Here is a 19,384-nt window from a genome sequence, read left to right on the forward strand (position 1 = left end):
AATGGGAAAGAGTTACAGGAGCCTGAAGACGAGCACTCGGCAGCACAAGGACAGCTTCTTCCCCTCCACCATCATTTACAATATTCAAAAGAAATTTGGACGGGTGCACAGACAGGAAAGATTTAGAGTGCATGGGCCAAATGTAAGCAAATAGAATGTGTCAGTAGATATCTTGGTCAGCTGGGACAAGTTAGTCTTAAGGGCCTGCTTCCATGCTGTTACAACACTTTGAATCCATTAATCTATTGCAGTCCTCACATTCCTCAGAGGCAAACTCTGCATACATTGCTCCACTATTAAGGAATAAGGAATGTTGCATGAAGGCTAATTGTTTATTTTTTCAATATGTTTGCTGATCTCACCATTCTCCAACAGAGGGGAAACATTTCCAGTCACTTTAGATCAGGAAATTGAGCACATTTCCTTGCTGCCCAACTTCAATAATCATGGTCGTCAACATCAGCTACGTCTGGAAAGTTCACATGCATTCCTCTGTCCCTAACAAGAGTAAGATCTGGGAAGGAGGCCATGAAAACATCTGGTCAACTCTCCTTATAGCGATTCTTTAAAAGATCTCTTTGAAATTGCAGCTCGTGTTAACAGGAGACGTGTGTCCATTAATACTGTACCTTGATGTTAAATGGACATGAATCCATGTCCACTAGCAACATTCATCCTGTACAATCACAAACCTATATCCAGCGATATGGTAACCCAGTGTTATGCAATAACAAGCCTGTATGCACTGATATATATGTGTTGCAGTGATAAATTTGTTGCTACCAATGTGGTACTCATGGGATAAATGTGGACCCAGATCTGGACAAGACCCCAATCTGTGCCTGGTCCAATATGATCCCTGGTCAGTTTCTTGTCCCAGGGATCAGATATATGAATATGAGAAAGAGAAATTACACTAGGACACATTAGTTAAGGTTATAACTGATCTGATGTTGACCTCTCCTCCACCACTTTCCTACCTGTTAACCAAAACCCCAAACTTCCCCATGAATCAGCAATCTGTCCACCTTGGTCTTAAATATTTTTCATATTCACAAGAGCAAACATCTCTCAGCATCTATCCTCACAAGCTCCATTTAATTTTTATTAAATTTAACTCAAAAAATGTAGACACAGAGCACAGTAACAGTCCATTCTGGGCCAAAACCCCATGCTGCCCAAATTTCCCAATTAACCTATAATCCCCATACATTTTGAAGGGTGGGAGGAAACTGGAATGCCCAGAGGAAACTGGAATGCCCAGAGGAAACTTGCTGACACAGGGAGAACATACAATCTCCTTACAGACAGCACCAGATTTGAAGCCGGGACGCTGCCCTATAATAGTGGTGTTCTAACCATTACGTTAACCAAGACACCTCAAACTCTAAACTCATACCCTCTCACAACACCTTTCCCCCAGGAATTAACCTGATGAATCTTCTAAGTTTTACCTTTCAATGAAAGTACTGCATTTATTAAATAAGGAGACCAATTATGTGCACAGTATTCCAGGCACAGGGTGATCAAGTCTCTGTCCAAGACATCCCAAGTTTGAAACGGGCAATACGGATTGAAATCCGGCGCTATTTGTAAGGAGTTGGTCATTCTTCCCGTGTCTGTGTGGATTTCCTGGTGCTCCGGTTTCCTCCCACTTTTCAAAACTTTTGGGGGTTGTAAGAAAATTGGATGTAATTTGGTGGCACAACCTGTGGGTTGAAAGGGGGGTGGTGGTGTAGGCAATTTGACCCCCTGTGCATAAATGGCTACATCTTTGAATCAGGCCCTATAGAGGTGTCCTGCTTCCCCACACAGGTTCTAGCACTTGCTCTCTTGGTCTGGTTGCTTTCCTTCTTGCATTTTTTGCAGATGACAGCACTGACTTAGGCCACTACGTGTCCTGGTCTATTGCAGTTCCTGAACACTATGGGCTGTGCAGTATAGACCAGGTACCCACAGTTCCCTCCAATAGCAAACACCAAGGTGGGGGCAGGGGGAGGGTGGATGGCCCCTTTGTCCTCTTTCAGCTTCACCTTCACTTGCTGTTTGCTGGTCCAGATTCCAAACGTGTCCATGCAGGTCCCTGTCCTCTTGTCATAATGGCCTAGGAAGGTGAGCACATCCACAACTGTCACAAGTGGATTGAATGTACACCATTATCACTTGTTTCTTCTGTATCAGAAGGGTGAAAAGTGGCTGCACTTTAATAGTGAGAGAGGAGCTATGTTCTCCTTCTCCTGGAAGTCTTGGAGAAACTTCAGCCAGGGTCTTGAATGTTGGCATCAAAGTAACTGTTATCCATGACATCCTGGAGGCAGTAGATGTCCTTCACCTCAAATTTGAGGCATTCCATCAGGACCTTGTGTATGAGGAGCTCCTGGGAAAATGGCGATCTCTCATGAAGGTCCTTCACTGCCACCCTGACAGTGTTCCAAATCCTGAGTCCTGCGGAAGAAGAGTTTACTGTTGCAGCCATCCTTGTGGATCTAGTAGAAGCAGGCTTAAGGCTAGAAAGGGTGTTAGATTGGACCCCAATTAGATTGGTCCCCTGTGTCAGGCTAGCTCACACCAGACAATCACCTGCTCCAAACCGTCCCCTCGGGTGTATTTCTCTTCCTCCTCCTTGCTGCAGCTATAGCTCCTCATTTCTCACAGATCCAGTTGATCAGTTCTGTTAAGAACCACCTTTGATCTTAGCCAAAAGACTCGAGGTGATTGGTGTTACACTTCAATCAGCTTCTGATTTTATAAACTTAACAGCTTCAACTTCAAAATATAATTTTATGCTGTGCTGTCATCAATGAACCACTTTTCTCATATTGAGTTTAAAAAACATGTCATAAAGGACCATTTTGTAAATTGGATGTTTTTCTGGGTTAATGATTTGTTAAGGACTATAATTCTTCTGCAATTCATGTCTAATCAACAAACTAAAAATCTGCATATGACCTGTTTAGTTTCTCATTACCACTTGCAATAAATATCCCAATTAAGAGAGATGCCCTGAGCAAAATAAAAGTCTGCTCCTGAGAAGTTCATTTGCTTTTTTTCTTAAATATGCAGGACATTACTGAAATGCTGCCCTACTGTGCAGAAAATATAGAATTCAAAATAAAGATAAAGATTTTTTTACTCAGTGTATCAAGATTCCATTATTTGATATTCTTGTAAAATGGACAACAGCAAATGCATTTTCCTAACTATTGTAAAATATAATAAATTCTTCTGCACCAAGTTACAGTTTCATAATAAATCATAGATTACATTCATAAGAATGAGAGTCTCTCTGAAATGTCATTATTACAGCATGTAATTTTAATGCCAAGTAATAGCAGAAGCATTATCCATTAAATCAATGTCCTGAGGCATTAAACCCAATGTACAAGCTTTACAAGTGAAGCTACAGATTATGTAATAAAACTCTTGATAATATTTCTAAACACGAATAAATCAGATTCAGTTAGATAGCATAAATCACCTCTTCTTAGGGTTCTGAGCTTTCAGAGGTGATGCCTTATGGACGCTTTTGACATATGGCATCAAAGAAAGTTATACATAAGAGCAGACTGAAGAAACATTTTTGCAGTTCATTGTGTATTTACAATGCATACACAGTATGTTTGTGGAAATAATAGCTGCATATCTAGCATTAAATTTTAATCATATCCTTTGTGAACATAATTGCGACCTACTTTAATAATGTTTAATCAGACATGATGAGGATGTATATTTTAGATCCATCATAAATTAAGGAGGTGGCATCTTGAGTATAACTTTCTTGCAAGGTACAATATCTTGGTAAAAGAACTGAAGCACGGTTGTGCTCCAACTCTGGCCTCTAAGATGGGAGTATCTAAGTTGGTGCCTGTAACACTGTAGAAATGGGAATAATTCCTTGCTCAGGGTAGGGCAAACTTTCCTTTCCTTCAGGTCCTCCAGGGACAGATAGGAAAGGGGAGCTTGGAATGGTAAAGCCCAAAAAAGGTTTCAACACAGAATCTGGGCTCACAAAAGGAGAAGGTTTATGATAAAACCACATTAAGCGTGTATTAAAGTGAAGGTTTGGGGATTGCAGATCTGGAATATTCTCACAGTTGAACATGGTGACCCTGGCAGCCATTTCAGGTTGAGGAGGGTATCAGAGGTACCACCTTGTCTATAGTGGAGATGAGGATCTCATGGATTTAAGTTCTAAAAACAGGTTGACTATTCTGACAAACCAAATTCCTGGAACAAAGGAACGCAAGAAGCTGTAGTAGTCAGATGACTCCATTCATGATACTCTTGATAAGTTTACAACCATCGCCTTCATGAGGATAGCCAAAAATTCTCCTTCAAGTAAAGCAACATATAGAACAAAGAACATTACAGGATAGAATAGGTCCTTTAGCCCTTGATGTTGTGCTGACCTACATATTCGTACCAACAAAAATATCTAATCCCTCCTACCTCATAACCCTCTATTTTTCTTTCATCCTTTGACCTCTCTGAGAGTCTCTAAAATGCCCAAAATGTTTTAGCCTCCACCACCACCAAGGCATTCCAAAACCCACAACTCTCTGTGTGTAATGTAATGTCAAATTGAGAGAAGACCTGGAGGATTCGGCCGAAAATAAATGAGCATATTGGTAAGGGTATTTATGCATGTGTGATACTCCAGATGTCCAAAGAGCTGTAGGGTTTGTCTAAGAAGTAGCATTGTGAAGGATGCAGTAATGCGATGTGTAGAAATATTAGCATTTTCTGGGTGATTGGCTTTGTTTGGTATTGGCAGTGCAATAACTGGAAGTGTGTTTGGCACAAGATGTTAACTTCTTTGAGGATTCCATTCAGATACTGGTCTTGTCCAAGATATTCTGCATTACCCAAAGCTGTAGCCATCCTTCTCTGAGTGTGAAAAATTCCTCTTCCTCCTCCTCTGGGCATCTTCCTACAAGATCTTCAGAACAAACATATGCAAATACTGAAGAGATCTTTATCTTTTACTAAGCTATGTGAAATGTTCTGTCAACCAGTGCACTTCACACTTTCAGGGAATCTGGTGGGTGGGGGCCTGCATGTAATGCTCCAGAACTGTGCTTCTCTTCAGAGTTTGCATGTAGAAGAGGGACTCCTTCAGATTAGTACATTCATCCTGGTATAAACCTTGAATTAGCTGTGTATTTGCCAGCTAAAATCAGAAATAAGCATGTTTTATTACCATTGCTGGAATGGCACTTTTTGCCCTCCAAATAATCCCTAATGTGGCAGTAGCCAAAAATAGATCTAGTAGCTAATGTATCACACTCACGCATAATTTATTCTGTTGTCTCTTGTACTATAAATTTCTGGTACAATTGAAAAAGGAAGAAGCTTTAAATTTAATGGGTTCTCTTGTTATGTCGATGACATTGTTACCCTGATTCCAGAAGGAGGAATATTATACATAACCCAAGAATTACATACAATTACATTATTTTGTGACACTTTCCATATTTTAGATTTGAAGTTTAACATTGTTTAGAATGAACTAGTTAAGTTTAATTTAGTATGTTTTTAAGCATTAATGTTAGGGAGAGGAAAGAAAGGAAGTGAAAAAAGCAGCATTAAATAAAATGATGACATTTATGGCACGGTAAGTACAATTGACAATGACAAGCGCTAATATTAGGAAGAATCAATCCATCCAAATTTATTTACAGGTACTGAGCAGGCTGTTTTACAAGTGGCCACAGGAGTTTGGGTTCGATTTTAACATCAGGTACGGGATAGTAAGAGCAGTAGTTTATTTTGCTTATCGCGTGGTTTTCCCATTAGACCAAATCCATTTTGAAAGGCAGGCCTCATTGGAAAGTATTCAAAGCATAGAGATGCTGTAGGAACTCAGCCAGTCACATAGCATCCAAAGGAAGTAAAGATAGATGACTGGCATTTCAGGCTTGAGCCCTTCCTCACGGTATGAGCACAAAAAAGGCAGGTGTCTACATTAACGCAAAAGGTGTTCATTGGATAAAGTAAGGGGACAAGGACTTTTGTCTGTTGGTTTGTACTCCTCCTGCTTCCATTCTTCCCCAACCTTTAACACAGATGCCTGCTTTGTTTTACTCATACCTTGAGAAGGTCTCAGGCCCAAAATGTGGGTAATCTAGCTTTACCTACTATGCAGTGTTCCCTCTCAGCTGTGCGCACGCACACCTGGAAATGGATTGCGTGCATGCACATGTGCACCCCCATGTGCGCACAATACTTTTCAGTGCCATTTGTGCGTGCCCATGCACACACAGCTAAAGATGCTGCAAGACTGGCTGAGTTCTTCCAACATCCCTACGTTTTGACGATATCCACAGCATCTGCAGACTCTGGTGTTCAAAGTAATGAGGCCCCAAACAGGTTTTTCAAGTGAGCTCACACCTCCTCCCTTATCATGGTCTGGGGGCTCAAACAGGCCTTTCAAGTGAGCCCACACCTCCTCATTACCACGGTCTGGGGGCCCAAACAGGCCTTTCAAGTGAAGCAACATTTCACTTGTATACCTGCAGGACTGATTTACTGCATCTGGTGCTCCCTTTGTGGTCTTCACTACATCAGAGAGTCTGGTCACAGATTGGGAGCTTGCTTCACTGAACACCTCTGCTCCTTCCGCTACAACAGAGACCTTCAGTAGCCAACCATTTTAATTCTGAGTCACACTCCCAAACTCACATGATGTCCATGGCCTTTATGTATTATCTGTGGTGATACAACCACTACTATAGCCGCACTCCTACCAGCCTACTGCAGGGGGCAACCACTGTACCTGCAGGTAGGCAACCTGGGAGGCTGGCCCCCACCATTCCAGCTGTCAATCACCAGTCCATATAAAAACTGGAACCTGCCTTTCCTAAATCACTCAGGCACATGGAACCAGAGGCTACACAGACCTAGTGTTCACCTGGTGTTCAACTTTAAGCTGATTAAAGCCTGTAGTAGTCTTCTTGAGTTTGTGTTTGTTTGCTACACCACCCTGATCACCCACAGACTGGGGACTCTCAGCCAGATGGGATTAACATCGACTTCTCTGCTTTCTACCAACTTGCTCATCTTTTTTCCCTCCCTCTTTCCAGTTTTTCTAGTTCTTCCCATCCCTTCCCCTCCACCTACTTGACCATCCCTCCTTCCTCGATTGCTGTTGTCCCCTGCCTCCCTTCTCCACCTATTATCTCCTCTCCCCTCCATCCTTTTGTTCAGATGCCTGCCGACATTCTTCCATACCTTGTTGAAGGGCTCAAGCCCAAAATGTCAGTTTTGTATTTTCATTTTTGCTACATAAAGGAGACTGTTTGACCTGCTGAGCTTCTCCAGCATTTTGTATTTTTATTTCAGTTTTTCATGATTTAATTCACAGACTGTCCATTCTTCACAGTAAATGACCCCCACAGATTCATAAGTAAAATAACATGATTTCCATCTATTTCTTTATTCGTTGATAATTATATTTTAATGATAATTAGTGAGTGCAACTGTGCAATACTTTGTCATATTATTAAGTTATACAACGCAAATACAACATGGCAGACACCAAGGGCAGGACTCACAAGACCTTCTTGTTGTTGTTTTTGGTGAGCTTCTGCACTTAAAAAAATTAGCATGCACCCCTGCATCTTACCTGTTAGCCCATTTCCCAGGTTGCCTACCTGCAGGTACAGTGGTTGCCCCCTGCAGTAGGCTGGTAGGAGTGCGGCTATAGTAGTGGTTGTATCACCACAGATAATACATAAGGCCATGGACATCATGTGAGTTTGGGAGTGTGACTCAGAATTAAAATGATTGGCTACTGAAGGTCTCTGTTGTAGCGGAAGGAGCAGAGGTGCTCAGTGAAGCAAGCTCCCAATCTGTGACCGGACTCTCCGATGTAGTGAAGACCACAAAGGGAGCACCAGATGCAGTAATTCAGTCTTGCAGGTATACAAGTGAAATGTTGCTTCACTTGAAAGGCCTGTTTGGGCCCCCAGACCGTGGTAAGGGAGGAGGTGTGGGCTCACTTGAAAGGCCTGTTTGGGGCCTCATTACTTTGAGCACCTCTGCGTCTTACCTGTTAGCCCATTTCCCCACTTCTACCCCCCCCCCCAACCCCCTCACCCCATCTTTTTATTCAGACATCCACCTATTTTTCTTAATTCCTGACAATGGATTCAAGACCGAAACTTTGATTACCTTTTACTTCCTATGAATGCTACATGACCTGCTAAGTTTCTCCAGCATCTTTGTTTATTGCATGCCTCGCAAATAGCCATTAAGAGATGCAAACATTTCAAAGCCCCTCTACAGCTTCAAGCTGGTAATGTTAGAAGAGAGGCCAAAGGAGCTCCCCTCCCCCCAGTCCTGAACTTCGAGGACCCCCAGTTCTTGTGATCAGTTCAGACTAGCTGAGGGAGTGCATGATTTGTCAAATTGTTCATTCTGCTTTTGAGAGAGTGGTATCAGAGATTTTGAGAATGAAGCCCATTGTCCTGAAAGAAGTGTGGGAAATGCAGCCAGCACTAGTTGGGAAGGAAGCAGCTCATTCAACAGCATGATCTGTCTCATCAAGAGACCCTGAAACCAATGTTCTGAACTAGGTGCAAGAGTGCATACTGATCAGGAATGTTATTTATAATGCTGAAGAAAGACGTCAGCTCACAGAAATTCCATATACTTTCTTCACAACCACAGAACAGGAGCGGAAGATAATTATTGCTATTTCTCATTGTTAAATTTAGGAGGAATTGCAAGGAGCTCATTGCTATATTTAAGAATTTGGAGTAGATTTAGGATGGAGATGAAGAGGAACTGTTTTTTCCCCCCCAGCAAGTATCGAATCTGTTGAATTCCCTGCTAGGTAAAGGAGTAAAGGCTGGCTTATTAAATATATTTAAAACAGTGTTCAATAGATTTTTGCATAGTGAGGGAAAAAGCAAGTCGATGGAGCTGAGTCCATGGGCAGATCAGCCATGAACTTACTGAATAGTGGAGCAGGCATGACAGGCCAGATGGCTGATTCCTGCTCGTATTTCTGATGTTTTTCTGCAACAAATAAGTTTACAGCTTCACTGCAGCTGGTACATAGAAGAACATTTACTGCAATTACTTAAATAGATCAGTCCATCTGCTCACTGTGGTGTTGGCTTTGTTAAGCTCTGCTAGTCCCACACTGAGCTAATGCATGTATGTTCCACTGACTTTTCACCGGAAATGGTGTCATATAAATTTACAAGGATGTTACCAGGACTGCAATATTTTAATTATGAGGACTTATTAAATACAATTCTGCTGTTTTCTTTGGAGCAGCAGAGGTTTAATTGAATTACTTAAATTTATGAGGAGCCTAGATGGCATAAATATGAAGAGCCCATGCTTGAAGCAAGAGGTTAATAGATAAGGCGCAACAATTAAATGTAATTGGTAGAAGGATTAGAGGAATGCTAAGGGAATCGTCCTCCCCCACAACATGATAGGAGTCTGCAATTGGTTGCTGTTACAGCCCCAGCAATCAGGCCTGGGGCTTGAATCCCACACTGACTGTAAGGAGTTTGTATATTCTCCCCATGGTTCCGCTTGGCCTCACCTACCACCTGACCTGTCACCACATCCAACATATCGTTTTCCACCTCCTTCAATGGTAATACAGTATCCTCCCTTCCCCTACCCACACCATTTTCATTAAGGACTCTCCTCAGCTCCATTGACCAAACAACCCTTCCCCCAAATCATTGCCTCAATACCTACCCCTGCTATTACAAAAAGTGCTACACTTATGCATGCACCTTCTCCATCACCACTATTCGGGTCTCCAATCAGTCCTTCCAAGTGGATCAACACCACCCATGAATTCGTTTGGGCCATTTACTGCACCAAGTATTCCCGATACGCCCTCCTCTACATTGGGGAGACTGGACGTAAACTTGTAAATTGCTTCATTGAGCCCCTTCACTCTGTCTGCTGCTACAGCAAGTATGTCCCAGTAGCCAATATTTAAGTTCTGCACCCCAAGTTGAGGCCACCCATAAATTGGACATTTTGGAAAGAAAAACCAGACAGCTGAGAACAGGGTTAATGGTTGGTTACTTAACACTTGAGGGACCTTGGGGTTCAAATCCATACATTCCTCAAGGTCGCCACACAGGATAGTTAAGAAGGCCTATGGGATGCGATGCTTCATTAATAGGGGTATTGAGTTTAGGAGAGGAGAGGTCATGTTGCAACTCTACAAATCTCTGGTAAGACCACACTTAGAGTATGGTGTTCAGTTCTAGTTACCTCGTTATAGGAAGGATGTGGAAGCTGTAGAAAGGGTGCAGAGGAGGTTTACAAGGATGTTGTCTGGATTGGAAAATAAGTCTTAGAACACAAGGTTTGCAGAGCTGGGACTTTTTGGAGCGCAGAAGGAGAAGAGGAGACTTAATAGAGGTCTACAAGATTATGAGAGGCATAGATAGGGTGGACAGACAGCACCTTTCCCCCAGGGTAGAAATAGCAAACACCAGGGAACTTTGCTATAAAGTAAAGGGAGGAAAATTTATGGGAGACATTAGGGGTGTTTTTTTTGCTCAGAGAGTTGTGGGTGCCTGGAAAGACTTGCCGGGGTGGTGATGGAGGCTGAAACATTAGGGACATTTAAGAGACCCTCAGACAGGCACATGGATGAAAGAAAAATAGAGGGTTATGAAGCAGTAAGGGCTTAGTACTTTTTTTTGGTAGAAATATATAGGTCAGCATAACATCGAGGGCCAAAGGGCCTCTACTCTAATGTTCTCTACTCCATGCTCTATGCCAGTGGTTATCAACCTTTTTCTTTCTACTCACGAACCACTTTAAGTATTCTCTAAGCCTTAGGTGCTCTGTGATTAGTAAAGGATTACTTAAGATGGTGCATGGGTGGAAAGAAAAAGTTTGAAAACCACTGTTTTGATCATCCCTAATTGACTCGTTATGTGCACGGTTTCATAGCTCCAAAGGAAATGGGCCAGTGCCAATTTTTCTCAAGCGAAATATTTTGGTTACAATTGGATCTAGAGCAGTGATTCTCAACTTTCCCTTCCCACTCACATCCCACCTTAAGCACTCCCTTACTAATCACAGAGCACGGATGGCAGAGGGATTACTTACAGTGGGATGTGAGAGGAAAGAAAAAGGTTGAGAACCACTGCTCTATGCTTATACTTTATCTTCTGTCTCAACAGTCTCCAACCAGCAGCATCAAGATTGACCTCTAATTTCTGGTAATCCCCTACCCCAGTCTTCTTTCATCTCTGTTTCCCTTCCTCCAGTGCCCTACCCTTTCCCTTCCTTCTCCTATCAGAGTTCTCTTTCTTAACCTTCAACTCTCTCCCCCATCATTTTCTCAGCTTCTTTCTCTTCTCCCCTCTCATCTACATCCACCTGTTACCTATTGGCTTTGCCCCACTCTCCCCCTCACCTTTTTTTTAAAATCAGCCCTTATGAAGAAGAGCCCAAATGTCAACTGCCTTTTACTTTCTATGGATGATGCATGAGATGCTGAGTTTCTCAAGCATTTCTATGTACTGCTTTGGGCTCCTTAAAGGTTTATCTGATGTTGGGTGATCCATCATGCACAAGTACAAGTTAAATGGCATGGACAGAAAATTGCATAATGTGAAAAAAATGATTGACTGGGATTATTTCTACCATTGCAAAGGAGGCTGTGAACTGTTTTAATCAAGGTTTTAAAATCATGAAGGTTCATGTGAATATAAATTGGGAAAATTATTTCCCCTGGTTGGGGAATTAGAGATGAAAGAACTTCAATTTAAAATGATTACTAAGGCATCAGGGAGGCAAGTTAAGATAAATATCTTGATGTAGCACAGAATTCTCTGACACTAGTCGCTGTTATGGAGGAAAGGGTTGATCCAATTAATAGAAAATAGTTTTAAAAATAGGATACAGAGTGGTGGAGATGGATTGTACATTCAATCCAGAATAAATCCAATGCACCAACATTCCTTGATTGGGGGGTGGGGTGGGGGGGGGGGAGAGGGAAGATGGAAAGGAAGATTTTTGACAGGCCTTTAGAAAATAAAGTAGGATTTTCCAGTTTTTCACCATTATCAAAGCACGTCAATTGAAACATATAACTACAATAGAAATAGATGCAGTCACCATAAGTAAAGTGGTTTCTGGCAACCGTGCTTTCTTTTGCCACTGCCACACCCATTCCCCCTCAAATGAATTTTAGTTTCAATTGTGTAGGAATGAGGCTGGTGGTAGACAGTCATAGAATTGTGGTAGATATTGTATTGTTGAATGGAGGATACTCATCTGTTTTACTTCCTGTCTCTGACATGTCACTTTTGTGCATGTTGCATATGTGTAGCGAGGGGCCTAACATGTTGATTTCCTCGTTAGCAGCTATTCAGCACAAGTAATTTCAGGAGGACTCCACAAGCCCTTCTAAGCACCTGACAGCATCTCACATTATGAGGAAAGAAGAAGTGACCTCTGAATCCAACCAATGCTGGAAGTTTTTGAGTTGTGAAAAACAATACACTTAAAGCCCTTCAAAATCACTCTGGCTATCATCGTCTGAGGCAAAGACGGTAGCCAGCACATCCATTCTCTCACTGTTTAAACAGTCATCATATGTGTCCCAGTCTGTATCTGATGAGGCGGTTTCAACTTTGTCGTCAGTGTCCCGCATTAAGCCACCTTCCGTGCCATCGATTGCACAAGAGATAATGCTCTTTTTAAATTATTTTATCACAGCCTCTACTTTAACTTTACCTTGAGCATGGTTACACAGTATAACAAGTGATGCAGCATGCATTGCCCCACCTCCATGTATTCCATTCGTTATGCACATGGTCTTTGAATGGCTTGTTCAAGCAGACATCAAGAGGTTGCAATATAGATGTCAAACCACCTGGGATAATCGCCATGTAAGTATTATGTACTGCTAACTGAGAAAACTAAATTTAGATTAAGTGGCTATGAAATATATCCCAGACCAACAAATCCATTCGTTGCATAAACCACCTGGCCGCCTGTTCCGTGCATTACCTATCCATCGTTTTACACCATTTTCGTCCATCCAACCTTTTTCATGGAAATGTAGAAAAATACCTGTAGGGAATTTCATTTTCAGTTTAATTTTGTGTTTGAAGATTACGTTGGGTCTTAATTTGTCCTGTTGGCCATGTACGATAACACCACGGTAAACCTGGTCCTTTCATGGCCTGTACTTCTGGTTTGCACAGTTTTAACACCTTTCCATTCCACTGTTCTATTGCCTATCATATCGAAATTCATGGGGGTTTCGTCCATGTTTCTGTTATTTGCCAATGCAAACTGATATTTCTGCTGGTTCTGTAATAATAAACTGATCCAGATCTTTTGGTAGTTTCTGTGCAATTTTTGTTTTTTGGTATAATACCAGATTTTTCCTGTTCATGAAACGATTGCACCAGCCTCAAAATCTTTACTGAGGTCTGGGTGTGACTTTGTCCACTGCAGTGCAAATGCTCGTTATTTTCCAACTCTGGCCAAAGAGTGATTCCTTTGCTCAATGAACATTGACTTTTTGGTATTTTTATTAAAGTCTATTCTTTCTTCCTCCGATCTCTTACCAACTTCTCATAATCATCAAATTTTCATGCAACAACGCAGTTGTTGGTTTTCTTGACCACTTCTATCACTTTCAATTTAAAACTCGCTTCATACATGCATCGCGAGTCGCGTTGTGTTGATGGACCCTCCATGATAGCAATCACCTTCAGTAGATCAATCCGCGCGATCTATGGGGGTCGACGTATACGCCAGTCAATGGCCCATCTCGGGCATCGCGAGCTTTGGGGATCAACTTATACACTGGTCAATGAACCCACTCAGGCATCCAGAAAATTGAGGTCAACTTATACACCGTATATACCATAAAACCCTTAAAATGAGGCTGAAAATGGGAGTCAACAAATGCCAGTTGACTTCTACACTGAAGTGTACAGTATGTACAATCTTACCATTTATTTCCTAGGGTTCAGAACTGAAATTGGTCGTTTCTACCCATGGATGCTGCCTTCCCCACTGAATTCTTCCAGCAATCTTTTGCTCAAGATTCCAACATCTGCAGCTTTTGTGCTTCTCTACATTAGTCATACAATCTCACACATTGCAATGATTGTGCATCAGAATATAGATGAACTTTCTGCTCTTGAAGCAAATGCAAGGTAAGTGCCAAGGAATTCATCTCTGTTTGATTGTAATCAGCGTGACAGCACATTTCACTTTGCTTTTGAAATTCAACCTCCTGGATCAGATCCACAGATCCATAGAACATTACAGCATAGAAAATAGGCCCATCGGCCTTTCTCGCCTGTCCAGAACTATTATTCTGCCTTGTCTCACTGACCAGCACCCATTCCATTATCCCTCAAAATTCCTCCTATCCATGTACTAGTCCAAAATGTTGTTAAAAATGTTAAAATTGAGCCCATATTCACCACTCTCTGTGTCAAGAAGTTTCCCCAAATGTTCCCCCTAAACTTCTTCCCCTTCACCTTTAACCCATGTCCTCTGGTTTGTATCTCATCTACCCTCAGTGTAAAAAGCCTATGTCCATTTACTCTTATCTATACCAATCATAATTTTGTATGACTCTATGAAATCTCAACTCATTCTTTAGCGCTTCAGGAAATACAGTCCTAACTATCTAACCTTTCCCCGTAACTCAGTTCTTCAAGCCCCAGCGACATCCTTGTAAATCTTCTCTGCACTCTTTCAATTTTATTAATATTTTTCCTGTAGTTAGATGACCAAAACTGTACACAATGCTCAAAATTTGGGCTCACCAATGTCTTATACAACTTTACCATAACATTCCAACTCCTGTACTCAATACTTTGATTTATTAAGGGCAATGTGCTCTCTTTACAACCCTATCCACTTTCAGAATCAGTATACGCTTATTGTCACAAACATATGTCATGACAGTTTTGTTTTGCAGCAGTGATGTTGTGCAGAACAAGGTGCAAAATTACTATAAATTATTATTTTGTAAAAACAAGTCTAAAAATAATAAATAATCAGTACAAAAAAGAGAAAAAGTGAGGTAGCGTCCATAGGTTCATTGTCTGTTCAGTAATCCGATGGCAGAGGGGAAGAAGCTGTTTTTGTAACATTGAGCATGTGTCTTAAGGCTCCTGTAGTTCCTTCCTGATGGTAGCAGTAGATTCTTTTATTGTCATGTAGCAAAACAGCTGAAATATTGCACAAAATTGACTTTAGTCTACTGTAAGGCAGTCAAAGATTTGCCATCAGCAGAAATTGTCCAGCACCCCTTACAGTCAGAGAAGGAGAAGCTAAAGAGAGTGTCCCCCCGCCCCCCCCCCGAGTTACTGTGTCCATAGATTCGCCTCCAGTACTTCTGCAGTCTCCACAGCCATGCAGCCTTAAGTCTAAATCAGTGGCTTTCAAATTTTTTCTTTTCACTCACATACCACCTTAAGTAATCCTTATGCCATAGATGCTCTGTGATTAGTAAGGGATTACTTAAGGTGGTATGTGCGCAGAAAGAAAAGGTTTAAAAACCACTGGTCTAAACCATTGGCAATTCAAGCTCCAGATCCAAATCCCTGACACAATCATGATACCTTCAGCACCCTTGGCACCCTCTCATACCCTGATTTCGATACCTGGTACCCCTTCAGCCAGTCTCCAGCAGCCACAGCCTAGAGTGAATCCTTTGACTGTAGTCACCAACAGTCCATAGCCTGCATGGATTCCTCGCATCCCGCCACCTGTGCGTTCTTCTTCAGCCGTAGAGCTCCTCATTGGTCTGCTGCCACGGTCACCGTCCTGTAGTCTCCCCATTACTGGTGCCCTGGGCCAGCCCTCTGCTTCCTTGGAATCTGCAACCTGAGGCTGCTGCCAGACACAGGCACCACTATCTTGGGCCCAAGCCCTGTGGTCGCAGGATTTTAAAATAAAACACTGTCTGGTCTTTTAACAATCCATTAAAAACCTGTGGTTGTTGTGGCATCACTCAACTAGTTGATCTATATCACTCCTGTACTTTTCTTTAGTGCCACCAGTGATTCAACTGTGGTGTCATCAGCAAATTTATAGACGGCATTTGAATTGTGCTTAGCCACTCAGTATGGATGTAGAGAGGGTAGAACAGTAAGCTAATCACACATCCTTGAGGTGCGCCTGTGTTGATTGTCAATGAAGATCTGCACTGACTAGTCTTCAAATGAGGAAGTCAAGGATCCAGTTGCACAGGGAGGTACAGAGGCCCAGGTTTTGAAAAGCTAACCAGCTGAGCTATAATCGATAAAAAGTAGCCCGGTAGATGTTGCTGTTGTCCAAGTGATCCAGGGCTGAGTGGAGAGCCAGTGAAATTGCATCAGCTGTAGAGCGACTGTGGTCCAGGTGTTTCCTTAGGTACAAGTTAATTCTGGTCATGTCCCACCTCTAAAAGCACATCTTTATAGTAGATGTGAATGCTATTGCACGACAGCATTGGGGCAGCTCACCCTGATCTTCTTGGGCACCGATATAATTGATACCCTTTTGGAGCAAGTAGGAGCCTCCAGCTGCACCAATGAGAGATTAAAAATGTCCATGAAAATTCCAACTAATTGGTTGGCATAGATTTTCAGTACCCTGCCAGGTATATCATCAGGGCTTGATGTCTTGCAAAGGTTCACCCTCTTGAAAGATGTTCTGACACAGGGTCGCAAGCTTCTGCAGGGATTCCCACAGGTTTCGCTTTGTAGGATGTAATGGCCTGTAAGCCCTGCCATAGCTAACTTGTATTTAATTCTGTTTCTAACTCGCCTTAGAATTCTTTCTTTGCTGTTAAGATAGCACTCTGTAGGTCTTACCTGGTCTTCTTATAGAATTATGGATCACCAGTCTTAAAAGTAATTGATCTGGTCCTCAGCTGGCTGTGAATCCTTTGGTTCATCCATGGCATTTGGATAGGGTGCATTCAGTATGTACGCCTAGGGATGCACTCATGCACACAAGTCTTGATAAAGTTGATGACAACTGTGGCATATTTATTCAAATGTGAAGATGACTCCTTGAATACGGTGCAGTCCACTGATTCAAAGCAGACCTGCAAGTGCTCCTGGTCTCCCTCGTCCCTACCTTTACTGTCTTCACCACTGATGCTGCAGTCCTCAGTCTCTGCTTTTATGCTGGGAGTAGAAGTGCAGCCAGGTGATTAGACTTGCCAAAGGATGGGTGTAGGAATGCATGGTCAGCATTGTTGATTGTGGAGTAACAGTGGTCAAGTATGTTGGCTCCTCTGGTTACACAGTTGATATGTTGATGGTAAATTACCATAGACTTCTACAAGCAGGCCTGGTTGAAGACCCCTAAAATGATTGATAAGGCATCAAGGTGTGCAGTCTCGTGGCTGCTGATTACAGTGACCCTCCCCTCCAGTGCCAACCTAATGTTAGCCTGGGGTGCAATGTTCAGGCAATTATGTATCTGTATTCCAGATCCTCTATTCTACTGCACTCTTCAATGCTCTACCATTTATTGGATTATGTCCTACCTTGGTTTGTCCTTCCAAATTGCAACACCTCACAGTTATCTGCAGTAAATTCCATCTGCCATTTTTCCAGTTGGTCCAGATCACTCCACAAACTTTGAAAGCCTTCCTTGCTGTTCACAACACTCCAATCTTTGTGTTACTTGCAAACTTGCTGATCCAATTCACCTCATTATCATCTAGATGACAAACAAGAATGGACTCAGCACCAATCCTTGAAGCACACAACTCATCACTGGCCTCCAGTCAGAGAGGCATTCATCCACTATCACCCTTTAGCTTCTTCATGAAGCCAATGTTGACTCCAGTTTACTACCTCACCATAAATACCGAGTGTCTGAATCTTCCTGACTAACCTGCGATGTGGGGCCATGTCAAAGCCCTTACTAAAGTCCATGTTGACCACATCTACAGACTTTCATTCATCAACTTTCCTGGCAAGCTCCTTGAAAAACTCTAAGTTTTGTTAAATATCCTCTACCATGCTCAAAGCCATGTTGACTAACACGAATCATTTCCTGACTTTCCTAATACTCGTATACCCAATCTTTCAAAACATCTTCCAATAACTTACCTAATACTGACTGTCCTGGGTTATTTTTTGGGGTCTTTTTTAAACAACAGAACAACATGAGCTACCCTCCAATTCTCCAGCATCTCACCTGTAGCTAAGGGCATTTTAAATATATCTGCCAGGGCCCCTGCAATTTCTGCACTATCATCCCTCAAGGTCCAAGTGGATACCTTGTTAGGCTGTGGGGATTTTATCCACCTTTATTCACTTTAAGACAGCAAGCACCTCCTCCTCTTTAATCAGTGTAGGTTCCTCGACCTTACTGCTTATTGGCCTCACTTCCCTAGATTCTCTGCCAGTTTCCTGAATAAATATAGAAGCATAAAACCCATTTAAGATTTCTGGTTCATACATAACTGACCACTATGATCTTCTAGAGGACTAATTTTGTCCCTGACGATCCTTTTAATATATGTGTGGAATTCCTTTGGATTTTCCTTCACCATATCTGCCAAAGCAACCTTACGTCTTCTTTTAGCCCTCTTGTTTTCTCTTGCATTTTTTTTACTCCTCAAGTACCTAATTTGCTCCACATTGCCTATACCTGCTATAAACCTCTCTCTTCTTAACCAGATCCCTAATATCCCTTGAAAACCAAGGTTCCTGATGCCTGTTAACTCCGTGCACTCAGAATTTCACCTTTGAAGGCCTTCCACTTCTTTGCCATCCAAGCACATCTTTGCCTGAAAACAACCAAGCCCAAATACACGCTTTCTAGATTCTTTCTCATTTCCTCAAAATTGGCCTTTCTCCAATTTAGGATCTCAATTTGAGGACCAGACCTATTCCTATTAATAATTATCTTGAAACTAATGGCATTATGACCACTGGACCCAAAATGTTCCCCTAGACATACTTCTGCCTTTTGTCCTGTCTCATTCTCTAATAGGAGATCAAATATTTCACTCTCTCTAGCTTTCACTATATAATGTGATTACTGTTACTAATTGGAGAAGAAAGTCCAGGCAAAGCTTTTGCATGACACAACTTCAGCCTACAAATGGTTAACCTATACTTAAATCTTTCCAATAGTGTATTCCACAAGTGAGCAAAGAGAAACTGGAGCATCTCAGTGGGTCAGGCAGTAGCCATGGATGGTCCCAGGGATTCTGCTTGACCTGCTGAGTTCTTCCAGCATTTCTTTGTTCACTCAAAATTCCAGCACATGCAGTTTTTGTGTTTCTCTAGTGTATCCCACAAATTGTTTTTTTCCAATGAAAATTGGTTTTGACCTTCATATTCAGCACATCAAATGTGGTATCAGCAATCTTTGATTCAATTTTACCAAACCAACA

General features: G+C 42.0%; 1 protein-coding gene and 1 long non-coding RNA gene across 35 annotated transcripts in view; one reads left to right on the forward strand and one right to left on the reverse strand.

Moving 5' to 3' along the window:
• LOC138744395 (uncharacterized) overlaps positions 1 to 19,384 on the forward strand; it is a 461,764-nt gene that overhangs the window by 401,465 nt on the left and 40,915 nt on the right. For 26 of the 32 annotated variants that reach the window (XR_011345476.1, XR_011345500.1, XR_011345502.1 and 23 more), the window contains one exon: positions 13,985 to 14,177. The exons of 5 other annotated variants lie outside the window; for them this stretch is intronic. This is a non-coding gene — a long non-coding RNA (uncharacterized lncRNA). Of the gene's footprint in view, positions 1 to 5,681; positions 5,741 to 13,984; positions 14,178 to 19,384 lie in introns of all 32 variants that reach the window. One more of the 32 variants, XR_011345472.1, reaches the window with a different exon arrangement.
• The window catches only part of LOC138744389 (DNA nucleotidylexotransferase-like), a 301,609-nt gene that overhangs the window by 45,530 nt on the left and 236,695 nt on the right, over positions 1 to 19,384 (reverse strand). The window lies entirely within an intron of this gene.

This window comes from Narcine bancroftii, chromosome 10, assembly GCF_036971445.1.
Source record: "Narcine bancroftii isolate sNarBan1 chromosome 10, sNarBan1.hap1, whole genome shotgun sequence".
Taxonomy (NCBI): Eukaryota; Metazoa; Chordata; class Chondrichthyes; order Torpediniformes; family Narcinidae; genus Narcine; species Narcine bancroftii.